General features: G+C 42.7%; 1 protein-coding gene across 8 annotated transcripts in view; it reads left to right on the forward strand.

Moving 5' to 3' along the window:
• CSGALNACT1 (chondroitin sulfate N-acetylgalactosaminyltransferase 1) overlaps positions 1-13,438 on the forward strand; it is a 75,924-nt gene that overhangs the window by 19,552 nt on the left and 42,934 nt on the right. Inside the window, exon 1 of one of the 8 annotated variants that reach the window (XM_006125371.4) lies at positions 11,116-11,201. The exons of the other annotated variants lie outside the window; for them this stretch is intronic. The gene's annotated coding sequence lies outside the window, so the exon portion shown is untranslated. Of the gene's footprint in view, positions 1-11,115; positions 11,202-13,438 lie in introns of those variants that run through there. 8 annotated transcript variants of the gene reach the window in all.

The raw sequence follows: 13,438 nt of genomic DNA on the forward strand, positions 1-13,438 counted from the left end.
ATAAATAAATTTACCTTTGCTTGGCTGCTAGGCCTGATCTCCACCCCCCCCCCTCCCCAAAAAGGTGTAAAATTGCACAGCTCCACTGAAATTAATGGAGCTGTACCAATTTAGTTAATAAAGATACTTTTCCCCCAACACAGAGCAGCTTGGATTGAGTTAAGCTTTCTAGCTAATTTGAGTCCTTTACTTCCCTTTTCTCTGAATGGCTATGGTGCTCCCTTTTTTTTATTCTTTGACTTTAATTTTATCACACCTTGTTACATTGTCCCTGGGAGAGATTAAAATTTACCGTTCCCTCTTTCAAGCTGTCAAACCAGTGGAGTAGAGAGAGATTGGAAGTTCAACAGCACAGAAGGCCATTTTCTGGATTGGAAAACAGCTAGGATGTGGAGAGAGTTAAATAAGAAATGATTAAATATACAGGTGAAAAAGGCAGACAAGGTATGGGTACCAAACCACCTGAATCAGCAATAGGCGCTGGTTCTGCTTTTGTATGCACGCATGCCTCATTCACCTCCCTGCAGTGAGTGGGTATCTTGAGCTAAAACCAGCATGAAGATGTATTTTGCTTTCATCCAACATGGAGGCTCCCATTACAGACACCCAAGCAAGTTAAACCGCTGGGCCAGAATTAATTAGACACAACAGAAGCGATGTTGGTGGCACTTTATGAACACTCTTACATACTGCCTGGGTTAGACCAAAGGTCCATCTAGTCCTGTGTCCGATCTTCTGACATTGGCCGGTGCCCAATACTTCAGAGAGAATGAATGGAACAGGGCAGTCTTTGAGTGATCCATTCCCAGTTGTTCTCTCTGTTTCTGGCAGTCAGAGATTTGGGGACACCCAGAACATGGGGTTGCATCCCTGATGGTCTTGGTCACCACCGCGGAAACAGACTAACACAACTACCCCTTTGAAACCTACTGATTTGTGAGAATGCCTTTCCTCTTATCCCATGAGTGCTTCCCTTATTAGCTCTTGTTGAAGGACCTTGTCAAAGGATTTCTGAATGTCCAAGCACATTAGATTTATTGGCTCACCCTTAGGGTTGCCAGGGGTCCAGTATTGACCCGGAGAGTCTGGTATTTTCCCTGTCCAGCAAAACAATTCAGAAAATACTGGACACCTAAAATGTCTGCTGTTTTTGGGGGGGGGGGTTGTTTTTTTTCCTAGCCAGGCGGCGAAAATACCGGGTGCTTACCTGGTTCCACAGGGGAGCTGTCTGGCCCGGAGCAGGAAGACAAGATGGCGGATGGCCACTGGCAGCTTCTTAGGACCAAAAAACCTCAAAGGCATTTCTTAAAGGGGTCATGCTGGGTTTTTTTTATTTTATTTATTTATTTATTTATTTTGCTTAATGACTCTCGGGGTCCCTTTTAGTAATAGAGAGGTAGCTGTGTTATTCTGATCTTGTTAAAACAAAAGGAAAAAATATATGTAGCACTTTAAAGACTAATAAGTTTATTAGGTGATGAGCTTTCCTGGGGCAGATTCACTTCTTCAGATCGTATTCTGAAAGTGAATTGGCATGACAATATATAACAAAGGAATACAGTGAAGAAAGTAAACAAACGATGTACTGACAAATCAGATATTAGAACAGAAGCTGGGGGTGAGAGGCAGGGAAGAGATAAGGAAGGAGGAAATAGCTTATTGTAGCCATTCCATACTCCGTATCTCTAACTATACACCAAAATAAGAGGCATTCCAGCTGACTGCTTTCTTAGCATCCCAGGCAAGAAACAGGATTCCTTGACACATTTTTTCAGCTTACCAAGTGGGTCCAAAGAAGCAGGAATTATACACCACTGCAGCTAATTAAGCATATTTTCTCTTTTGCACCACACTGTGCAGTCTGCAGATGGCAAAACACACAAAACTGGTGTGAATTTCACCCCCTCACTACTGCATCTCTGCAGTTTGGCAGGGAGAAGCAGGGCTGCTTCCATGTCAGCAGAGGTCCAAGTTACACATTCTGATTGCTCTTAATGTTACTGCACTGTGGTCAAGAAATAAAAAGCTCTTTCTCTTTCCAGGATCAATTCCTCCTTATGTTGCTTCTTCTAGAATTTGGTCACTCACGTATATTCATGAAAGAATCATTGTCCTTTCTGCAATTCCTTTTTCATCCCGTCTCCTCCTGGATATTTGGTATTTTTTGCTTAACACAAACAATTTGCTTAATTATGTTAAAATACAGCCACTTTCTAAAGTTCCCATCTCACAGGGTTCTCACATTTGGAGCTTAGTTTCCCAGTGCTTGGCCAGCAGAACTTCTGCCTGGTTCCAGCTCTTAATGAAGTGGGATTCCTTTCTACTACCTTTCTTCCAGTTGGTGCTGAGCTCTGCTGAAAATAGGAGGCATTTGCTGGTGTTCAATCTTCTCTGCACTCCCTCAGCAGGTTCTATTTGCTGCTTCAGTGTTTTGTGTGCCCCACATCCTCCCTCCAGCACCCATTTGGCATCCAGTTGTTCTCCCTGCTTTGAGATTTTCTTTTTCGTGGAAGTCTTTGAAGGAAGAAAGAGAACAGCTCAGCAACTTCGAGCCAGGTCTGGGCAGCTAGGTTGTGTCAGTGATCTACAAACTTGTCATCTGGCTAGGAGGTAGACAGACCTATTGTACAGTGTGTGAAATCTGCATGTAGATCAGTCCAAGTTAAATACTGTTTCTTTAGAAGAGACAAAACAAATGAGGTAACATCTCTTATCAGACCTACGTCTTTAGAAGGGCACTGTGTAAGCTCAAAGCTTGTCTCCTTCACCCTCAGCTTCTGGTCCAATAAAAGATATTACCTCCCCCTCCCTGTCTGTCTCGTATCCTGCAACCATCATTGCTACAGCAACACTGTAAACAACGTATGTTTAACAATGTTCTGCTTCCTGGTAAAGCAGATTATTATATGGGATATGAATGTAAAACAAGTTCGCATCCTTTGGATACTGCATTCAGAATGGCTGTTACAGTGCGTTTGTTGATCCAATGCCAGTGATGACTACGTGACACTTAAAAATCAAATAAATTAATCCAGGGGGGAAAAGGTCTGGTTACAATAACTTCTGATAACCATTGGGTATGTACTAGGAATGTTAAATATTGACTAGTTGACTAATCAAATAGTCGATAGGGCGCCTCTGCCTTTGAAATGTAGCAACAGCCCTCAGGTTCAGCATCCCAGGCTTCATGCAGTGCTACTGCTTTGAAATGCTGCGTGCATCCTGATGCTGGGCTTCCTGCGGCATTTCAAAGCAGCAGCGCCACGTGGAGCCCAGGGTCTAGCCGCGAAGTACCTCCTCCGCTCCCCCTCCCCCTTGCTGCCTCTTTCTGATAGAGGCAGCAAGGGGAGGAAAGCAACTAGTCGATTAGCCTATTGACTATCTGATAAGCATTTGCTCATCAGATAGTCGTCTAGTCCGTCACATCCCTAATATGTACCATCCGAAATATGGACAGTTGTCTCTGGCATCCAGTTAAACTGACTGCTAACCAATTAGTCGCTACCAGTGCAGTGGTAAGTAGGGTTGACATGACACCTGGCTGTGACCTAATGCCAAGAAGCAATGTGCAATTAGTTTTTCAGAGCAGCTATGCTGCTTCAAATTGATAATCATCCTTTTCAATTTCATTTTTTAAATGGAACTGACACACAAAATCAATGACATTTAATAATAAAATGCCCTTTGAAATTTATTTCATTAATGTGAGATGCTGTCTAGGCTTCGTAGTAAAGCCCCGCTTTCTTGTTTTATTTTCCTAACCTTTTAAAGAATGAAAATGAATAAATGGTCCTAATAGTTATGTACATAAATAAATGAAGTTCAGCTCATTAGAATTATGACTTTTCCAGGCTGACTGTCCACTGGGAATAAATGTATTGAGGATGGATGTGTTTATAGAAAGAAACTAGAAAGAGCTGTTTTCGGTTTCCATGCACTTTCAGCATTCTGTATGTATTTTGTGTTGTACCTGCCAAGGGTTTGAAATGTAAGTGCAAAGCATAAAGTATAATAGGCATAAAGCCTTTAAGCCTATTGTTGTAACTAACCCTTTATGTTTTCAGTGGGAAGTTTGTAATTTTCAGAGGCTCCCTTACTTTTGCTGACCAGGGGTTGTTAGAGACATTTAGTTTTGTACTTTGCCTGCATGTACTTTTGTACTTTCTCCTCACAAGGTGTGTTGTCTTTGTGCTCTCTTGAGCAATGCTGTCTTGAGCAGTCCTCTGCTCTCCACGATACCTGTTAAACCAGTGGTTTTCAACCAGGGGTATGCATACCCTTGGGCTTACTCAGAGGTCTTCCGGGGGCATGTCAACTTGAATAGATATTTGCTATTTTATAGCAGGTTACATAAAAAGCACTAGCAAAGTCAGTGCCAATGAAAATTTCATACAGACAAGAACTTGTTTAAAATGCTTTACAGGCAGTCCTCGAGTTACGCGGATCCGACTTATGTCGAATCCGCAGTTACGAACGGGGTTTGCTGCCCGTCTCCCTGGTCTGCTGGAGACCAGCAGACCAGGGAGACGGGGAGCACGCGGGCAGTAGACAGCCCGGACGCGCCGCGGCTTTCCCGCAGCCGGCGTCCTCAGAGGCTTTGCTCCCCGTCTCCCTGGTCTGCTGGAGACCAGCAGACCAGGGAGACGGGGAGCAAAGCGGAGCAAAACCGCGGAGCACGCGGGCAGCGGACAGCCCAGATGCGCTGCGGCTGTCCCGCTGCCGGCATGCTCCGCGGCTTTGCTCCGCTCTGCTCCCCATCTCCCTGGTCTGCTGGAGACCAAACCCAGCTGTGACTCTGCAATTTAAAACACAGCATGAGCGGGGGGCAGGCTCCCACTGTCTGTCTTCTAAATTGCAGAGCCACAACGGGGTTGAAGCTGGGACTGAACCAGGCAACCAGCTGCCTATCAATTAATAGAATTTTTATTGACTACTCAGTTAAATACAAGCTTCTTAACATCTCTGGTATAAGCAGACGTGATAAATTGATGGGTGGTGGATCAATCACCACGGCGTAGATCCACCACGTAGTGGAGACAAGCCCTGATTTTTAAAAGGGAAAATTTGAAGTGAAGGATGTTTTCAGTTGGCCATTCTCTTGCTAGTCATCTTTCCTACTCTCACGTCTCCTCTCTCTCACTAGATTCCACACCTTTCAGTCTACTTCTTGCCCTCCTATCTCCATTTATTGGTAAGAAGTGAAGCTGTTTTCTCATTTATAGTAGAAGGCGAGTGGTTTGACCAGGAACAGCCTAGAACCTAACTTGAAGTGTAGGGGAGCAAAAGGAGTCTTGCTTGGAGTCTCTAAATGGAATTTTACTGCAATCTAAAAAAATTGTATGTTGGAGGAATGAAAACCTGATAAACTGGATTCCGATACCACAACCCACATTGAATAGAAGTTTCACTTCAGTGTATTTGCATTCCCACATTACTGAGATTGGGGTGCCATTGTGCTGTACAGTCTACAAACACATGGCTGAAGATAGTCCCTGCGTGAACGAGCTTACAGGCTGCATTACTACAACGCAGGACAGAAGACACGGGACAAATGACTTAGCCGTGGTCACATGACAGCAGACAGAATCCAGTCTTCTGTTTCCATTCACAGACAATGCTGACATTCGCTGAAGTTCACTGAAAGCAGAGAGCAGTGCCATCAGGAGCAAATGTGACCGAATCTGTCCCTATATTTCTACAGGGACATGTGTAATTAGCCATATGCTCATATTAGACTCTTTTTATCTTTTGCTCTTTTATCTGCAGTTGCTTTTACGGAATATACCATGTACGGCAGTTCTAACAACTACTCAGAGTGGTTCTATTTTTAGCTCTGTAATAATGGATAAATGTATGATTCTTCAACTAACAACCTGCTTGTTAGCTTAGATTACTGTCTAATATCAGTGGACTATTACTTGATGTATGGAATCAATTATAAATATTATCTAATGTATAAAGTTTTGGGTGTAGCAGAGAGAGGCTTATAACATCAAATGGGATAGAACTTTTTCCATTTCTTTAAATCTTGTCTTCTGTTCCCTCTCTTGTCTTTTTTTTTTTTTGTTTTTTAAACTGGTAATGGGTTATTCCTGTTTCAGAGGAAGCCAGCTCTCTTCTGAACTAAAGGATTGCTTACAATTGCTGAAATAATGCATGTAGCTTACTGCTACTGCTTTGTCTTGGGCTGGACAGGGACTTCAGGCACAGCCTGGAGCAAACAGTGGTGTGAGAGCTGTTTGGTGTCAGGATTAGCACCACCCAGGGTTATTCATTCTGGGTCAGATTCACAAATGAGCTTGGGTGTTACAGTGCTCAGCACCACTGTATCCAACTCTTAGGTGCCTCACAAACCACTGGGATCGACAAAACTTGAGTTTGGTGCTCCCTTGTATCACTTGTAACCCACTGTTTAGGGTTCTTATCTGGGAGTTGGGAACCCCTGGGTTCTAGTGCCCTCCTTGCCTTAGATGGAAAGGGATTTGAAGAGGCATCTCTCGCCTCTTAAGTGAGTGCTTTAGCCACTGGGATATAGGGTGTTCTGAAGCAGCCTCTCTGTCTCAGAACAGAGGCTTTTACATTGTGGATAAATAATTAGCCAGAGGGAGAAAGGAGCAAGCATAAGCATGATAATGACTCTATGGCTTGGTGGATAGAGCATTCACCCAGCATGTGGAAGAGCCATCATCCAGTTCCCCCAGTCCTATGGCTGTCCCACAGCAGAATGTCTCCTAGTTCAGTGATAGAAATGTAGCTGTGTTAGTCTAGTGTAGCTGAAACAAAAAACAGGACTGTGTAGCACTTTAAAGACTAACAAGATGCTTTATTAGGTGATGAGCTTTCGTGGGCCAGACCCACTTCCTCAGATCAAATAGTGGAAGAAAATTGTCACAGCCATATATACCAAAGGATACAATTAAAAAAATGAACACATATGAAAAGGACAAATCAAATTTCAGAACAGAAGGGGGATGGGGGAGGGGAAGGTAAATGTCTGTGAGTTAATGATATTAGAGGTGATAATTGGGGAAGCTATCTTTGTAATGAGTAAGATAATTAATGTCTTTGTTTAAGCTTAGGTGTAAAGTGTCAAATTTAAGCATGAATGACAGTTCAGAGGATTCTCTTTCAAGTGTAGTCTTAAAAGGTCTTTGAAGCAGGATGCAGGTAATCAAGTCATTGAGACAGTGTCCTTTCTGGTTGAAATGGCAAGAAACTGTTTTTTCTTTGTAATCCTGTCTAATATCTGTTTTGTGGGCATTGATCCTTTGGCGAAGTGTCTGAGACGTTTGTCCAATCTACATAGCAGACGGACACTTTCGGCACATGATAGCATAAATTATATTTCTGGATGCGCAGGAATATGTGTTCTTGATCTTATAACTCACTTGGTTAAGTCCAATAATGGTATCAGCAGAGTGAATATGTGGACAAAGCTGGCAACAGGGTTTGTTGCAAGGGAAGGTACCAGGGTTGGTATTAGTGTGGTATGTCCTGTGGTTGTTGGTAAGAATCATCTTGAGGTTAGGTGGTTGTCTATAGGAGACTATGGGTCTGTCTCCCAGAGCTTCTTGGAGTTTAGTATCCTGTTCCAGTATAGGCTGTAGTTTATTGATAATGTGTTGGACAGGTTTAAGTTGGGTGTTGTAGGTGATGACAAGTGGTGTTCTATTGGTGGTTTTCTTGGGTCTGTCTTGAAGTAGACGAATACCTAGAAACCATCTACTTCAAGACAGACCCAAGAAAACCACCAATAGAACACCACTTGTCATCACCTACAGCCCCCAACTTAAACCTGTTCAACACGTTATCAATAGGGAGGTGCTAGAGATCCTCCTCCTTCTCCCCCGGGGCCTGGCTATTCTGTGCCAGCTTGTATCTGGGGCCTGGTCTGCTAGGTGGTCTCTGAGCCCACCTACCAGATTGGGCCTTGCAGGCAAGTTAGGGGAAGGAATGCCTATTTTCCACTGGTTTGCACATTGCTCAGGGCTTAGGAGTCCAGATGCTTAGAGGAAGCAGCTGTGCATGTGCTCAGAGGCAGAAGCATCAACACCTAGGGAGCTTTTAGTGCCAAAACTTAGGGTATGTCTACACTGCCACCCTAGTTTGAACTAGGATGGCTAATGTAGGCATTCAAATTTGCAAATGAAGCCTGGGATTTAAATATCCCGGGCTTCATTTGCATGTTCCCGGGCGCCACCATTTTTAAATGCCCCGTAGTTCGAACTACCTGCCTGTGGCTACACGCGACACGGACTAGGTAGTTCGAATTAAAGCTCCTAATTCGAACTACCGTTATTCGTCCTGCAAGGAGGTTTAATGGTAGTTCGAATTAGGAGCTTTAATTCGAACTACCTAGTCCGTGTCGCGTGTAGCCGCGGGCAGGTAGTTCGAACAATGGGGCATTTAAAAATGGCGGCGCCCGGGAACGTGCAAATGAAGCCCGGAATATTTAAATCCCAGGCTTCATTTGCAAGTTCGAATGCCTACATTAGCCACTCTAGTTCGAACTAGGGTGAAGTGTAGACATAACCTTAGGCACCAGGTGAGTTTAGGTTCTACAGACTTTAGCAGAAGCTCAGTGGGGTTTGGTGAATACCAGTAGTGCCTGACTCTGGGATTTAGGTGCCTAAAATGGCAGTTGCGCCTGTGTCCATTTGTGACTCTAGCCCTTAGTGCTGGTCTGTACCAGCACTAAATTGCAACTTGTCCCAACAACCCATGCTGACTCTGGGAACTAGTTTCCCAGCTGGGGTCCATATACTTGTGCTAGCAGGGCTCACTGAAGTGCTTTTAGAGTAGTCATGTAGGCGGTACTTGGACATTGCGGCTCAGGCTCTTGCACCCTCCTCTGGGCTTCAGCGCCTGAGCCTCAGCCTGAGTGATAACATCTACACTGTGCTTTTCAGAGTGCGAGCGCAAACCCATGGACTTGGGCTGGGGGGCTCGCTCCCAAATGCAGCGTAGATCTGCCCCGAGAGTGGTGAAGGAGCTGAAGAAGTTACAAAAATACACAATCCCTCATTAAAATTGTTGTTTTGTTTGTTTTATTTTTTTAATAGTAGAGATGTAGTCCCTCCTACTTCAGGAACTAAGCCAACCACTAACCAAGGCTAGGAAAAAAGCTTTCCCTTGATATGACCTGTCTGAAGTCATATCAAGGGAAAGTTTCTTCCTAATTTTGTGCTCCACAAGTTCGTCCACCTTCCTCTGATATTACTGGCTACTATCAGAAACTAGATGTGTTACCAGAGGGATCACTGGTGCAGTCCACTGGCAAATTTCTCTGTTCCAATATAGAGTCTCATTCAAAACAAAGAATTTTTATTCACTCAAAGGTACATAGCAAGTGGTGAAAAGGGTTACACAGCAATAAGGCTTTCATGGCTTGCAAGGAATGGAAAAGATATATATGTAAGTTCCACTTTATCCCAAGTACCCCTGCATCAGGGTTGGGAGGGTCAGACTGTCCTGCTGCAGTTTCTGTCTGTGTGTTTCCCACACCTCCTCTAGGGAAGCTGCTTCCCATGCATACCTCCACCTCCCCCCATCTTCTTCTCTCAGCAAGGATTTTTAGCAAGTCAGGGCATGTCTATACAGAATTGCTAAAGCCAAAATAAGCGATGCAACTTGAGCTACATCAATTGTGTAGCGTAAGTCGAAATAACTTATTTCGGCTTTTGGCGCTGTCTACGCAGCAGGAAGTCCGAGTTAGTGCACTCTTTCTCTGACTTCCCTTACTCCTCGTAAAATAAGGGTTACAGGAGTTGGAGTAAGAAGTCTTCCAGCTCAACATTATTTTGACATTGTTGAAATAACTACTTGCTGTGTAGACCCGGACTATGTTATTTTGGAATAACATCAGTTATTCTGAAATAACACTGCTAGGTAGACATAGCCTCAGTGTCCTTTTTAATCGTAGGCCCACAATCCTAGAAAAAAATCTGTGATAAGAGCTAGGACTACCAAATTTGATATGCAGCTTCCTCTTTTCATAACTTAAAAAAAGGCCAGGGTTTGGTTGTGTCAGGAAATGGGATGTGCTGGAATGGGATTGTTTTCCATGACATGGAGAGTGAGGGGCTGCTAGCAAAGAGAGTTATAAGGCAGCAAGGGGCAATAAATAAGGAACCGGGACAGCTATAACCCCACTGGGCCAAAGATGGAGATAAGCTTCCCATCTGCCACCCAGGCAGGACAGCTCCTGCTGCAGCCAGCCCTGGGGAGCCACCGCTCGGACAGCATGGCCCCTGCCAACTCCTGTACCTCTCACATACCCAGCCTCCTGGCCTGAGCCCATCCTCACCCCCGAACCCTCGTTCCAGCACCCCCCAGCCTCCTGTCCTGAGCCTCTGCTCACCCCCTCAACCTTGAGTCCTACACCTCTACACTCCCTGCCCTGAGCTCCCCACATCCCAAGCCCTTGTCTTACTTCTGCACCCCACACAGACCTCCTGCCCTGAAGGATCTGAGCAACGTCAGTTAAGTCTTCTAATAATCTTATAAAATAATACATGTATCTCTCTCCTTCTTTACAATGTTCCACTCAGAAATCCTTGTGTGCCATTTAAAGATTGCATCCCTTAGGGGGCCAGATTGGGGTGCCCTTATTCACACTTACTCATTAGGTGAGCACTTACTCATTCAGCCCGTGTCATAGAAACCAGAAGACTAATTGCATGATTAAATGTTTTCCAGTGTGAGCAAGGTCTCTAAGTGCTTCTGTTTATAATGAATAGAATGCTGTATAGCACTTATAAACAGCCCCAAAAGAACCAATGATGCAAATATGAGAATGGGCATTTTTAACAGAATCCAACACTGCTTATTGTTTAGAAAACAGGCAGATCTGCCAGCAGACGAAAGCCTTGAACTAATTTGAAATGAGTACTTATTAGCTGTATCATTCTCTGATTTAAATTGAACTGGCTTTGCTTTTGAAATGGGGTGGTTTTACATTCTGCAGAAAGGCTGTATTAAAGTGCGGGGGGGGGGGGGAAGGCGGAGAGAATCTATTATGGTGATCACTTCTTTTCGTCTCCTCTAGCATGCATAGCTGTGCCAGCACGCATTCTAGCCAATCCTTGTTAAAATAAAAAACATGCTGTCATTCTCAGGCAGGTTTCCATATGAACAGAAACAAAAACTTGCTAGCATAACCCTCCACCTTATACAGAAATCTCTTTCTCTCAACAAGTCTGGTAGGCAGCACTTATTTTTCTGCTTTTCATCTATGTCTGAATTTTGGAAATACTAACTTATGTATATTTTATTACAGGAAGCTGTTTTAGAAGGATAACTGCTCTGAAAAAGTTGGCTTTGTGTCCACTTTGAATCTGACTTGGTATATAGAACCAAGTCAGGTACTGTATGATGGATTTAAAAATGCTGTAGCACTTTCACTTGTTACTGAAGTATGTGTTTGCAACTTTGAATGTAATGCTCAGCATATATTTTTGTTTGTAATGTAAAGTTGTTGTGAGATGCTGTATCCTTAGGAACCTTTCAGGAAATATTCATTTGATTCCAGGTCATACTTGTCCTATTTTTCCACAGTTTTAAAAACAAACAAATGAACCATCTGTTGCTGGTGAAAGGAAGTTGACTCTTCCTTTGGGCAAGGAAGTCTTGATTAGTAAAGCAAAATATCACCTGAATGAATTCCTGATATTTAACTCAGATTATAAACTGAATTATTAACAGTTTCAAGAGCTGTTAAAAATTCATTTGCATAAACTACAGTTATAGTTTTGTTTTGTTTTTAAATCTGGAGACTGATGAAAGCTAGGAACTCGGGGAATTACCAACTCTTTGGTGCTGAGGTAGTATTAAAGCTATTTATGTGACGGTAAATTAGTACAGAAGGTTATGCACGTTTGCTCTTGGGTAACATTTTCAAAAGCATGCAAGTGACTTAGACTCCTAGGGGACTCTAAATACTATTGGCTTCCAATACTTAGACTGCTAAGGGCCAGATAGGTGCCTACCTTTCATTGAAATCAATAGAAGTTAGGTGCCTAAACACCTTTTAAAAATAAGCTCCTAGTGACTAAGTCTGTTTTGTAAATGGGACTTAGACTCCTAAGGCTAGCTGGTTGAAAATGTCATTGACATATTTTTCCACCAGAAAATGCCATTTTGTCATGATAGAGAATTTTCCATAGGAACATGTGGATACAGAAATGCTCCATTCTGATGTCCACGAGTTCCATTTTAATTTTTCATTTTGAAATATTTTGTCATTTAGAAGTTTTATTTCATAAGAATTTTTTTAAAAAAATGAAATTAGAACAAAATATCTCAGTTGACTCAAATAATATTTTTCTTAAATTGTTTTATGGGCAATTTTGAAATTGTTGGTTTTCTGTTTCAGAATAAAAACAAATTTTTAAGTGTTGGAATTTTTCATATTATGGATGTTCCAAGTTTTGATCAGTTTCATTCCTAAGTCACTTACATGCGTTGGAAAACTTTACCCTACTTGTGCTCTGCGTTGGAAGTAAAATATCATAGATTTCATCTACCTAAGGCTGTGCTGGGGAGAGAGGGAGGTTAGGAAAAGAAGAAATAGTTTCTTATATATGTTAAAGTGAGTATATTCTTTTAGAACAACCCTCCCCCAATAGACAGATATGCAAATACAGAATTTTGAATGTAGAAAACTTCAGGCATTCCCTGGCCACTTCTGTGGTTCATCTATTCCTTTCTCCAACAGTTATGAGTGAGTTAATATGGATTTCTTGTTTTAGCATTGACAAGAAGGTGAGCGGATAAGGTCTGATCATTATGAGCTTTAAAAATAATCTAGAAAAATGAACCACATGTCTAAGATTTTTTTTAGAGCACTCAAGCAAAAGACTCTGTTGAGCTGAAGTAATGACAAGTTACTAAAATTCTGAGCTTTGGCTTCTGCCCATCTCCTTCCCAACACCCTCTGCATTCTGCTTGTAGTGGGAGTGGCATGGGGAGGCACAAAAGACAGCTATGCTGCCTCTAATGTTACTTAAGGAACTTCTCTTAGTGTTCTGTAATTGTTTGTGAAAAGGATTTTTAATGAGTAAAATAACAATGCAAAAGCTTTTTTTTCCAAGTCATTGACTTTCATTCCATGTCTTTAGCTCCAGCTGAAATGTTAATGGGGTGGCATATAATCGAGTGCTGTCTGTCAGGTCTCTGCACCCTCTCTGAAAGTGTGCACAGCATTCCACTCCCCATCTAGGGATAGTTTGGTTTTCCTGCTTCTCTGGCAATTGCTTCTGACATATAAAATCTGTTCATTTCCATGCACTGTACATGCTTTGTTCATCCAAGTATGCAGGAAAGCTTAGATCTTTAACAAACTTTCTTCTATAGTTTATCTTCCATCCCAAAGATCACCGAATTCAATGGAAATACTCAAAGCTTAAAGTTACGTGCGTACTTAAGTCCCTTACTGAAT

The sequence above is a fragment of the Pelodiscus sinensis genome, chromosome 5 (genome assembly GCF_049634645.1).
Source record: "Pelodiscus sinensis isolate JC-2024 chromosome 5, ASM4963464v1, whole genome shotgun sequence".
Classification (NCBI taxonomy): domain Eukaryota; kingdom Metazoa; phylum Chordata; order Testudines; family Trionychidae; genus Pelodiscus; species Pelodiscus sinensis.